The sequence below is a fragment of the Pongo pygmaeus genome, chromosome 3 (assembly GCF_028885625.2).
Source record: "Pongo pygmaeus isolate AG05252 chromosome 3, NHGRI_mPonPyg2-v2.0_pri, whole genome shotgun sequence".
Lineage (NCBI taxonomy): Eukaryota > Metazoa > Chordata > Mammalia > Primates > Hominidae > Pongo > Pongo pygmaeus.
The window spans coordinates 39,922,724-39,935,515 of NC_072376.2; the positions used below are offsets into that span (position 1 = coordinate 39,922,724).

The 12,792-nt window shown below is 44.2% G+C and overlaps 1 protein-coding gene across 6 annotated transcripts in view; it reads right to left on the minus strand.

Moving 5' to 3' along the window:
• RBM47 (RNA binding motif protein 47) overlaps positions 1 to 12,792 on the minus strand; it is a 209,288-nt gene that overhangs the window by 91,222 nt on the left and 105,274 nt on the right. Inside the window, exon 1 of one of the 6 annotated variants that reach the window (XM_054486419.2) lies at positions 2,399 to 5,155. The exons of 4 other annotated variants lie outside the window; for them this stretch is intronic. The gene's annotated coding sequence lies outside the window, so the exon portion shown is untranslated. Of the gene's footprint in view, positions 1 to 1,046; positions 1,109 to 2,398; positions 5,156 to 12,792 lie in introns of those variants that run through there. One more of the 6 variants, XM_054486418.2, reaches the window with a different exon arrangement.

Sequence of the window (12,792 nt, forward strand, 5' to 3'; positions counted from 1 at the left end):
TGTGTGGCATATCATTATTACAATTGATCATACATAAACATTTGATTAAGGCTGTAGCTTTGTTATATTTTCTACCCGCCCAAAAAAGCTAGATTATAAAGACTTAGTATTCCCAAGAAGTATTTATTCATTAGTTTATCCTAAACCATGACCAGTATAGAAAAAGTCAGTCTCAAGCTGGTCTGTTTCAAAAACACAGATTTGAGGATAAGAGGCCGTTTTAAACTGACTTTTTTTTTTTTCTTTTTTGGAGATGGAGTTTCGCTCTTGTCACCCAGGCTGGAGTGCAGTGGCACAATCTTGGCTCACTGCAGCCTCCGCCTCCGGGGTTCAAGCGATTCTCCTGCCTCAGCCTCCCGAGTAGCTGGGACTACAGGCACGCACCACCATGCCCGGCTAATTTTTGTATTTTTGGTAAAGACTGGGTTTCACCTTGTTGGCCAGGCTGGTCTCGAACTCCTGACCTCAAGTGATCCACCCACCTCGGCCTTCCAAAGTGCTGAGGTTACAGGTGTGAGCCACCGCACCCAGCCTAACCTGACCTTTAATTTGCTGTTATCTTGTCTAAATTTAACAGAATAGGGGGTGGGGTGGGGGGAGAAATTTAAAAGTATTTTCATGAAACCAGAACCACCATTTAGCAAAACCTTTAAATGGAATGAATTCCCGAGCTCACAGAAGTGCAAATCGCAAAGTTACACATTGCCTCCTAGAAACACAGCACCTGGTTCTGAACTCTTTGCTAAAGCAAATGCTTTGCTAAAGGATTCTGATTCAGCCCACTGTAAAATCTCAAGCACAAGAAGGTTTTCCACTTACTCTCCATTACACACACGTCCCTCTAGCAAAACCAAAAACAGCATTTGATGGAAGCTAAAGATTACAATTATCCGGGGACTCCGAGCCACTGAAAAATAGAGTTTGCAAAGAAATCCCTTTTGCCCCCATCTTCCCCTCACCATCCCTGCCCCTTCCGCAGAAGAGAACCCAAATCGTATGCAATTTGAAATTTTTAATATGAATATACTAAAGGAGGAAGCACGTACCTGCTAAGCACCTGGCGCTCTCTTTCCCTGCTTGCTCTCTCCTCCCACACTCTGGCAACGGAATGCCCTTCAAAACCATGGCTCAGTGCTTTTGGTAAATGTTTTACGAGACACTAAACAGGCTTGTGTCCCACCCTCAGAGCAAACACCACTGAGGGAACACAATATAATGGTCGAAAAGATATAATGTAATGTACAATAATGAAAATGAACAAGCAGGCTCTATTTCCACACTTCCCCTTAAGGGGGAAAGCAATGTCAAACTTTCAGGTGGTGGGGGCGGAGTTGCAGGAAAGGCTCATAGAAATAAACCTTGACGCTGGAAGCGTTAGAGCAATTTTTTTAAAGGTGGCATTACGATAAGCTCATTGTTCTAATCCTCAAACAAGTCGTGGCTTGCCGAGCTGAAAAACTGTCAAAGGCAAGAGTTAATAAAGGGTGGAGTTAACTGGTGAATATGTAGACGCAGTAGCATCTCCACATTGACCACATATTCCTATTTATCAGAGCAAATGCAACTCAAAAAAGTGCTCATAAACCATCCTCCACAATAACCAAAGGTACTTCCCATTTTCCATATCCTTCAAGTTATTCACAGTTAAGACCCAACTCTGCTCCAAACCAGAAGTTTTGCATTCCATTCAAGTTAACAATTACAACTGGAGGATAACAGAAACTTGCTGGCACCAAACTATTAGAATGTCAGGTGCCTCCTGGTACCACCAGGGTTAATGAGATAAAGAGAGGGTGCCCAGGGATGATCTGTCTGCCTGGTTTTACAGAAACTACCTATGGAGATTGCTGGAGTCTTGGGCCCATGCGAGCAGCACGCACTCGTCGGCTGCTGGAGGACTGAGTGGGGCAGTCTAAGACACGAAAAAGTAGAATTACTTAGCTACAGTCAAGCCCACTCACTAAAAGGAGACCAAGACCGTCTAGAGAAGAAGCCAGAATTGGCTTTGGTTGCAGGATCACACCCACAGACAGGATAGGCAAATAAGATAACCCATTCTCTGTCCCCACCCACTCCTCCAATCCCCGAGACAGTGCTCAGAATTTTGCATTTCCTACCTTTAAAATGTCTGCTGGGGTGGAAACAAAACAAAGCAAAACAAAACTGAACCTAGAATTGAGATCATGTGTTTTCTACACTCCAGCTGTGTGACCTTGAGGGAGTAACTTAACCTCCCTGAGCCCGTCTCCTCATCTATAAAGTACAAATGTCTAGAACCACAGAAGTTATTTCCAAGAACTGACAGCTCTCCAGCTCCAGGAGACTAGAAAATGGCACAGAGCAGTTCTTGACAGTTTTAAAATGTCAGAAGGGTTGTTGTCATTTTTTGGTCTCCTACCTTATGTGGATGGGTTCCATCTTATTTTCAATGTCCTCCTGTTGCAGAAGCTTCCGGTTAGTCCTGGGACTAAAGGGCAATTGACCTCACTTCTCCTGGGTCTGACTGACTAATCTGTTAGGGTGGGTACCATAAATGACCGTTTTATCTGCCTGCCCGGGGCGTGGCGACAGGGCCTCCCCGCCCCCCAGCCCTGCCTGTCAGCTCCTTTTGCTTTCACAACATTTCTCGTCTTGCCCTCTACCACAGTGAGCTGACCCGCCTCATAACGCCTCATCTGGGCCTCCCTTTTTCTCTTTTTTCCCTTTCTTCCTCTCTCCTTTCTTGCCTTGCTTCCCTGAGAGGAACATAATGGGTGTTGGGGGAGGGCGATGATTCTTTTTCTTTTCTTTTTTTTTTTTTTGAGATGGATTCTCGCTCTGTCACCCAGGCTGGAGTGCAACGGCACAATCTCGGCTCGCTGCAACCTCCGCTCCCAAGTTCAAGCGATTCTCCTGCCCCAGCCTCCCAAGTAGCTGGGATTACAGGCACCTGACACCATGCCTGGCTAATTTTTGTATTTTTAGTAGAGACAGGGTTTCACCATGTTGGCCAGGCTGGTCTCGAACTCCTGACTTCAGGTGATCCGCCTGCCCTGGCCTCCCAAAGTGCTGGGATTATAGGCATGAGCCACGGTGCCTGGCCCTCATCATTCTATTTCTCCTTCTACTATTTTATGTGACATATCACACAACCCAGTGCATGGTTTAGACAGGTATTATTATTCTCGAGATTCAGAGATGTAGAAAGATCCAACAACAGCCCAAGGTCACTGAGCCATTGCTGACAGGCCAGGGGCTGAGGTGGCCTTTCCTGACAGCCCAGGATTTCCCTTAAGCCACTGACCTCCAAAAGCACCTCCTCTCAGAGCCATAAGGCCCCACCTGGTCTAACCTGCTCTCCCCGCCACCTGTGGCATAGTTTCCTCTCAGATCCCTCTCCTCAACTTCCTTCCTCCCTCACGCGGGCCAGCCCCTTATTCAAATGTTAGGGTTTATCTCACTTGACCTCTTGTCCCTTGTGTGCCCTTCTTTATGCAAACCCAAGAGGAGTAAATCCCCTGCATGCTGGGGAGTAATTACTCCCATCACAGAAGTCTTTCCCATGAGCACCCCTCTTGGGTCACCTGTCTCATTCCACTCTGCATGAGGGTACTTGTGTGTCCTCAAATGCCATCCCTTCCTCCCTCCCCACCTTCCTTCCTTCCTTCTTTCTTTTTTCATGGAGTCTTGCCCTGTTGCCCAGGCTGGAGTGCAGTGGTGCAATCTCAGCTCACTGCAACCTCCACCTCCCAGGTTCAAGAGATTCTCCTGCCTCAGCCTCCTGAGTAGCTGGGATTATAGGCATGCACCACCACACCTTGCTAATTTCTTTGTAGTTTTAGTAGAGACGGGGTTTCACCATGTTGGTCAGGCTGGTCTTGAACTCCTGATCTCAAATGATCCACCCGCTTCGGCCTCCCAAAGTGCTGGGATTACAGGCATAAGCCACCGTGCCCGACCCTCAACTCCTTTCTAGATCACCAGAACACTCACCTCTGCACCCCCTGGCATGGAGTCCAATGCCTTACTGTTCAGAAATATACTTAAATTTTGATGAAAAAAGTTTGAAGACACAAAATCTGAATCCAAAACAGTGTTTCAAAGGCATATATTCTACGTACAGTCAGCCCTCAGTATCTGTGGGTTCCGCATCCCTGAAGTTAACCAACCACAGATCAAGAATATTCAAAAATCTCGTGTACCGCATAAATATGTATACTACTATGTGCCCACAAAAAATTAAAAATGTAAAAATGTAAAAAGGACGGCTGTGTCTGTACTAAACACATACAGACTTCTTTTTCTTGTCATTATTTCCTAAACAATACAGCATAACAACTACTTACTAACATTTCCATTGGATTAGGTATTCTAAGTCATCTAGAGATGACTCAAAGTATATGGGAAGATATGTGTAGGTCATATGCAAATACTGCACCATTTTATATAGAGGACTCGAGCATCCAAAATCTGGGGGGCCTGCAACTAATCCCCGATGGGTACAGAAGGATCACTATATAAACAAATGCCAGAATTTGGGGTTTTAAGGTAGTTGCTTTGCTTTTATTTATTTATTTATTTATTTTGTATTTCAATGAGGATGAGAAAATGGGATTATGAAGTCCAGATAGCCAATAAAGTAGCCATCAAATCACACTACAAAACAAGCATTGTTTCTTTTCTTTTTTTTTTTTTTTGAGACGAAGTCTCACTCTGTCACCCATGTTGGAGTGCAGTGGTGCCATCATGGCTCACTGTAATCTCCACCTCCCGGGTTGAAACGATTCTCCTGCCTCAGCCTCCTGAGTAGCTGGGACTACAGGCACACACCACCACACCCGGCTAATTTTGCTATTTTTTTAGAGATGGGGTTTCACCTTGTTGGTCAGGCTGGTCTCGAACTCCTGAGCTCAAGTGATCCACCTGCCTCGGCCTCCCAAAGTGCTAGGATTACAGGCGTGAGCAACCATGCCCAGCTGCAAACATTGCTTCTCAAGTGCCTACAGTAATCAAGTATTTGATATATGACACCTCATTTAATTAGACAGATGAGAGGACAGACTCAGAGAGGCTGCCCAAGGATACACAGCTAATAATGACAGATCTGAGAATCCAGGCAGGTCCCAGTTGGAGCCCTTCTCTTTGCCTGAGTCACACTCTCATGCACATGCACACTGTAGCCTACTCACCCTACTGCCCAGTCAGGGGTGTCCAATCTTTTGGCTTCCCTGGGTCACACTGGAAGAAGAATTGTGTTGGGCCACACATAAAATACACTGATACTAATGATAGCTTATAAGCTTTAAAAAAAAAAATCCCAAAGGAAGCTTATGAATTTGTGTTGGGCCACATTCAAAGCCAGGCTGGACATGCCACAGGTTGGACAAGCTTGGTCTAAATCAAGATCCAGCCCAGGAGTGGTGGCTCACACCTGTAGTCCCAGCACTCTGGGAGTCCCAAGCAGGAGGATCACTTGAGCCCAGAGTTTAAGACCAGCCTAGGCAACATAGTGAGACCCTTGTTTCTATAAAAAATATAAAAAATGATCCAGGCATGGTGGCATGTGCCTGTGGTCCCAGCTACTTGGGAGGCTGAGGTGGGAGGATTGCTTGGGCCAGGAGTTGTAGTTGAAGCTACAGTGAGCCAAGATCACACCACTGTACTCTGCCCTGGGTAACAGAGTGAGATCTTGTCCTTAAACAAAAATAAAAAATAAAAATCACTTGCATGTATTTTCTGCCAACCTCTGACCAGAACCAGTTCAACTCTGTTTTTCTCCTTCAATCCTTTTTTTTTTTTTTGAGACGGAGTTTCACTCTTGTTGGCCAGACTGGAGTGCAATGGAACGATCTCGGCTCACTGCAATCTCCGCCTCCCGGGTTCAAGCGAATCTCCTGCCTCAGCCTCCGGAGTAGCTGGGATTACAGGCATGCGCCACCACACCTGGCTAATTTTATATTTTTAGTAGAGACGGGGTTTCTGCATGTTGGTCAGGCTGGTCTCAAACTCCCGACCTCAGGCGATCTGCCCACCTCGGCCTCCCAAAGTGCTGGGATTACAGGCGTGGGCCACCACACCCAGCATCCTTCAATCCTTTACGTTGGCCTCCTCACCCTCCTCTCCCACTTCCCTCCACCCTACCCTCCTTTCATTTTTTTTCTTTTTTTTTGAGACGGAGTCTCGCTATTGTTGCCCAGGCTGGAGTACAGTGGCTCAATCTCGGCTCACTGCAACCTCCATCTCCCAGGTTCAAGCAATTCTTCTGCCTAAGCCTCCCGAGTAGATGGGACAACAGGCGCCTGCCACCATGCCCAGCTAATTTTTGTATTTTTAGTAGAGACGGGGTTTCACCATGTTGGCCAGGATGGTCTCAATCTCTTGACTTCATGATCCACCCAGCTTGGCCTCCCAAAGTGCTGGGATTACAGGCATAAGCCACCGTGCCCAGCCCACCCTACCCTCTTATCCCTAATTAAGATAATCTCTACTGTTCACTTTGAAATCTACTGATGAACTCTATTTCATATTGAAGCCCTCCCTTGACCATAAAATCCAACCAAAAAATATGGATTCTCCCACTTTGGGTAAGCCTTTTATGTTCTTTTTTTTCTGTGATCACAAATTTGTTATTTGACTTTAAACCCTGTAGGTTGTATTAGAATTCCCCGTGTTCTATACGGCACTTGGCATATGAAAGTCTCATGCTGCTCAGAGACTAAATTATGTGTCCCTGAGAAAGGACTGTGCCTTCTGTGCAATAGAAATGTTTTATAATAGCATTTTCCACCTCCAGCCATGTGATTCTAAGTGGAGTTTTTTCTCTATTGTTTTTGGTATGCCAGCATGCAGGTATACCCCTAGAATTTTCAACTGCAGAGCTGCAATAGGGCAGAATAATGTGTCTCTGGTAAGTGCTGCTCTATCACCCCAGGCCTACTCCAAAGCGTCTTTCAGCTGTAGGGGCCCATTTCTAGCCTGTATATCTTTGAGGCTAGTATATATTTGGCCTGCAGAATAGTTTCAGCTTCTAAAAGGGGTTTTGAGCTCCCTTGGACACTAGGAAATAATAGAGCAGAAAGGAGAGGTAGAGATTTAATCTGGAGCTTCTAAATCTTCCAGAATCTTCCAAGGGTTTAGGAATGCCCATGAATCATATTCAAACCCCTTTAGAGGACTTCAAAGAGTACCATGAATGTGACCTCAGAAACTGCTCATCACCTAGCCAACCTCAACAGATGCCTAAGAAAGGGCCCAGGGGCTCTTGGTGCTTTCCCAAAATGCCCAAGGAAGGAGGGGCTGCAATAGGAGAGGGGAGATCAATCTACACTGTCTGGTACTGCCTATAATGGGGACATCAGACACTAGACCAGCAGTTCTCAGAGTGAGGTCCCTGGAACGCTGAGAGGCTCCAAGGTTCTTAATAATACTAACATATTTCCCTTTTACATGGCATTGACACTGACTAGTGATAAAAAGGCAATGGTGGCTAAAACTTCTAGCAGTGTAAGAGGCAGTGCCACCAAAGTATACTAGTAATTGTGGCATTTTTTTACCACCAGGCATTTGAAGTTGTTCTACTTTTTTTTAAAGCCAATTTTCCTTAAGAATGTATTTGATAACACAGTATCAATTTTATTTTTTTATTTCTTTTTATAATTTTTTAAATTTTTTAATTTTAATTTTGTTGTTGTTGTTGTTTGAGACAGAGTCTCCTTGTTGCCCAGGCTGGAGTGCAGTGGCACAATTTCAGCTCACTGCAACCTCTACTTCCTGGGTTCAAGTGATTCTCCTACCTCAGCCTCCCCAAGTAGCTGGGATTACAGGCGCCTGCCACCACATCCAGCTAATTTTTGTATTTTTAGTGGAGATGGGGTTTCACCATGTTGGCCAGGCTGGTCTTGAACTCCTGACCTCAGGTGATCCACCTGCCTCAGTCTCCCGAAGTGCTGGGATTACAGGCATGAGCCACCCATCTAGCCTATTTATTTTATTAAGTCTCTATTCAAGTAGATGTTTTTAAAATATTCTGTGTGATGAAATGGAAAGTATGATAAAGCACTTCTACTGTATACCAAATTACGATTGCTGTCACAAGGAAAAATCACTTGAGAGTCACAGGCTAAACTACTTGATAAAACAAACTATGATTATTTAGACTTGAATATTTGGGAGATATTTTCTAGAAAATGAATGAAGTGACCCTGGCACTTCAAAGAACACAACAGACAGTACTGATTTCCAATGATCAAATTCAAGCTTTCAAGCAAAAGTTAAATATGGGGGAACCTGGCTGACTCTGGGTGCACTGCCTATGAGTTAGCCCTGCAGTGCCAGGAGAAGAAAAATAATTTTAAAAAATACAAAAAAGGAAGAAAAAAATTTGGGGGCAACCCGCATTTATCACCATGAGCTTGACTGCTAGCCAGTTATTAAGGGCTTTTCTCATGAGATCAGCTATGACATTTACAAATGTGGATTTTTAAAAATACATACTGAAATGTTTCAATATTTGGAAGATCTTCACAATTCAGTGAACCAATATTTTCCAAATAACCAACCATGATGTTACAGAATCATGCATGGGTAAGCAGTCCATTCAAAGTTCAAGATGGGCCAACCAATTTTAATGTAACAGAGCATGAAAATTTCCTTGTTACGGTTTCAGATTCTGCATGCAACTAACCTTTAAGAAACTACCTCTTGGCTGGGCGCAGTGGCTCACGCCTGTAATCCTAGCACTTTGGGAGGCCAAGGCTGGCAGATCACCTGAGGTCAGGAGTTCGAGGCCAGCCTGTCCAACATGGTGAAGCCCTGTTTCTACTAAAAATACAAAAATTAGCCTGGCATGGTGGCAGGCGCCTGTAATCCCAGATACTCGGGAAGCTGAGGCAGGAAAATCTCTTGAACCTGGGAGGTGGAGGGTGCAGTGAACTGAGATTGTGCCACTGCATTCAAGCCTGGGCGACAGAGCAAGACTCCATCTCAAACAAAACAAAACAAAACAAAACAAAACAAAAACAAAAACTACCTCTTGTAGAGTTTGGGTTTAGTATCAAAGAAGAATGTTCACAATAATCCAAAAAGTCTACTATAATATTCCTCCCTTTTCCAATTGCATATCTTTGTGAGGTTGAATTTTCTTTCCCTATAGAACTTCAGTGAAAATGACATACCTCAATAGATTGAAGCAGAAGCAAATATGAGCATACAGCTGACTTCTATCAAGCCAATCATCAAAAGAGATTTGAAAAAATATAAACAACATGATCTTCTCTTTATCTACTTTTTTTTTTTGGAAATATAATTATTTTTCATGAAAACATTTTCATAAAAAATGAGCTTACTATTATTCTTGTTAAAGGAAATTAATATATTTTTCTTAATTTTAATTTCTAATGCAGTAAATATCAATATATAGAACCCAAGTAAAAGCACTTTAAAAGCACTTTGTATTTTTTTTTTTTTTTTTTTTTTTAGACAGAGTCTCACTCACCCAGGCTGGAGTACAGTGGTATGATCTCGGCTCACTGCAACCTCTGCCTCCTGGGTTCAAGCGATTCTTATGCCTCAGCCTCCCAAGTAGCTGGGATTACAGGCATGCGCCACCAGGCCTGGCTAATTTTTGATATTTTTAGTAGAGACAGGGTTTCACCATGTTGGCCAGACTGGTCTTGAACTCCTGACCTCAAGTGACCCACCCGCCTCAGCCTCCCAAAGTGCTGGGATTATAGGAGTGAGCCACCACACCTGGCTAATAATTTTTAAGAATATAAAAACAGGGCTAGGCACAGTGGCTCATGCCTGTAATCCCAGCCCTCCTGGCTTGGGCTCAGGAGTTCAAGATCAGCCATGGTAGGCTGGGCGTGGTGGCTCACACCTATAATCCCAGCACTTTGGGAGGCCAAGACGGGCAGATAGCCTGAGGTTACGAGTTGGAGACCAGCCCGGCCAACATGGTGAAACCCTGTCTCTACCAAAAATACAAAAATTAGCTGGGCATGGTGGCAGGCACCTGTAATCCTAGCTGCTCGGGAGGCTGAGGCAGGAGAATTGCTTGAACCCAGGAGGCAGAGGTTGCAGTGAGCTGAGATCATGCCATTGCACTCTAGCCTGGGTGCCAAGAGCAAAACTCCATCTAGGAAAAAAAAAAAAAATTCAGCCAGGGTGACGTGGTGAAACCTTGTCTCTACAAAAAATACCAAAAATTAGCCAGGCATAGTGTCATGCACCTGTGGTCCCAGCTACTTTGGAGGCTGAGGTGGGAGGATTACCTGAGCCTGGGAGGTTGAAGCGGCAGTGAGCAGTAATTGCGCCACTGTACTCCAGCCTGGGTGACAGAGTGAGCCCTGTCTCAAAAAAAAAAAAAAAAAAAAAATGGAAAAGAAAAGGAAAGGAAAACAGGGTTGTCAGATTTAGCAAATAAAACTTCAGGGTGCCCAATTAAACTTGAATTTCAGATTAGAAATGAATATTTTCATATATGTTCCATACAACGTTTGGGAAATACTTGTACTAAAACATTATTTACTGCTTATCTGAAGTTACAGCCAATTGAGTGCCCTGTATCTTATCTGTCTGTGAAGATGTCCAGAGTCCTCAAAATTTGAGAAACACTGCACTGGGCTATGTCCCTCCCACATGTTCTAAAACACTAATACGAACATTTATTAAGCACCTGCTGTGTACTAGACACAGTGCTAAATTCTCGACATATACAACCTCCTGCCAAATCTCATGTGGCAAGTACTCTCATGATCCCTATTTTCTCATACAAATGAGGAAACGGAAACCCAAAGAAGTCAAGTGAAGCTAGTGATTGGTGGAAAGCAAGACTGGAACCCACCAGACCCCAAAATCTCAGCTTGTACCTATTAGGCTTACACTGAACTCTGAATAAATGAGATTTCTAAAGAGGGTTGGCTTTTCTGCATATTTTCATCTCACATTTTAGCACATCCATTTCTGTTGCTCATCTTCTCTCTGTTTCACAGCTGTGTGTTCTGCTATCACAGCAACCGTGAAAACCAAGGCTGGAAGTGCCGTGTGTGTCAAGGAATTCTAACCAGAACTGGAATCGGCATTCGGACTCAGAAAAGGATTTTCTCATGGATGCTTTCCTAGGCATGACAACAGCATAGTTCCGGGCTGGGAATTCTAGAATGCAGCAATGGTGCACAGACACCGCTCAGCTCACTGCAGCCTTGACCTCCTGGGCTGAAGCAATCCTCCTGCTTCAGCCTCCTGAGTAGCTAGGACTACAGGCACACATCACCACGCTCGGCTAACGCTCATTACTATGAATGAAAAGCCACTGGGAGCCCGGTACTGCGCTAGAATCTTCTTTGAGAATAAGTTGGGAATTTATCCAAATGAATCTGTACCAACCAAAACAAATGCAAACGTTGTAAGCAAGCCAAGGTCCTGTTTTTCACATGATCCTGATCCAGGCCACTGGATATATTTAATGAGCTCAGGCTTGATAGTAAACAAAATAGGGAAAGTAAAATATTTTTATGATCCAGTATGGGGGTAAGGCTATGAATTTCACTGTGTTACATGATCTGCAAATGCAAAAATGAATCTGCTTGCACCCAACTAGGGGACCTCCCCTAGTTACCGCTTGCTATAATGAAATGTAGAAAGTGATAAACACGGCCAGGCATGATGGCTCAGGTCTGTAATCCCAGCACTTTGGGAGGCCAAGGTGCATAGATTGCTTGAGGCCAGGAGTTTGAAACCAGCCTGGCCAACATGGCGAAACCCTGTCTCTACTAAAAACACAAAAATTAGCCAGCTATTTTATTAGTACAAAATACGACTATTAGCACACCTGTAGTCCCAGCTACTTGGGAAGCTGAGGCACGAGAATCGCTTGAACCCAGGAGGCGGGGTTGCAGATCACAGAGTGAGACTGTCACAAACAAACAAACAAACACACAAAGTGATAAACATAAAAAAAGAGATGCTAGTCTTTCATATTGGCCAGATTTCTTTAACAAAAAGATTCACCTTTCAAATAATTTTTGTTTTGTAAATCTGGATTTTTATTAAGGTGAGGCACACTGGATTATTCTAAAGGCAGTTGTGTATACAGAAGCCAGGGGCGAAAGAACTTTGAAAATAGCCTAGAGGAAAGAATGGGACAAGGAGAGGAGGGGGAAAAAAAGGATAAATAGGGGAAAAAATGCCAAAACTGGAGTTTTTTGGTAACTAAGAAGAGGTGCATTTTAAAAGCCAAGGCTTGGTAAAAACCTAGGGAATAGGCTTAAGTAGAAAGGAGATTTGGGAAGCTCCAGGGCCCTTAGACACCTGGCAGTGAGCATCAGAAAGAAAAGTAAGAGTTCTTAAGAAAAATCAATCAACTTTGCATTTGCCCTGGGGCTGCCTGGCAATGATGCTATCAGAATTCAGATACTGGCCCATCCCTGCTCTAGGGCCTGAAGTTTGGCTCTTGCCTCTTCATTTCAGTCCCTTTAGCTGCCCATCCAATCTAGATCCCTGGAGTGCTCAAAGGAGAGGCAGCAAGAAGAAAAAGAAAAAGAAGGACAAACTGAAATGCAAGCATGGACCTTAGATGACGATTCTCACAGCCCTCCCCCCTTCATGGGGCCTTCAGAATTCATTCTTGTGAAAGCTGTAAGTCAAGGAAGACACAGCCAGAAACCGTGACTCATCAAATTCCCAAAGCCAAGACCAGAACACACAGACTCTGGATCCAAGGACTTGCTTTCTGCCTTCAGAACACGTGATCCTGCCTACTTTGTAGTATTTCAACACAAAGCTGATCAAGTCGAGGATCCCCATCTACTCCCT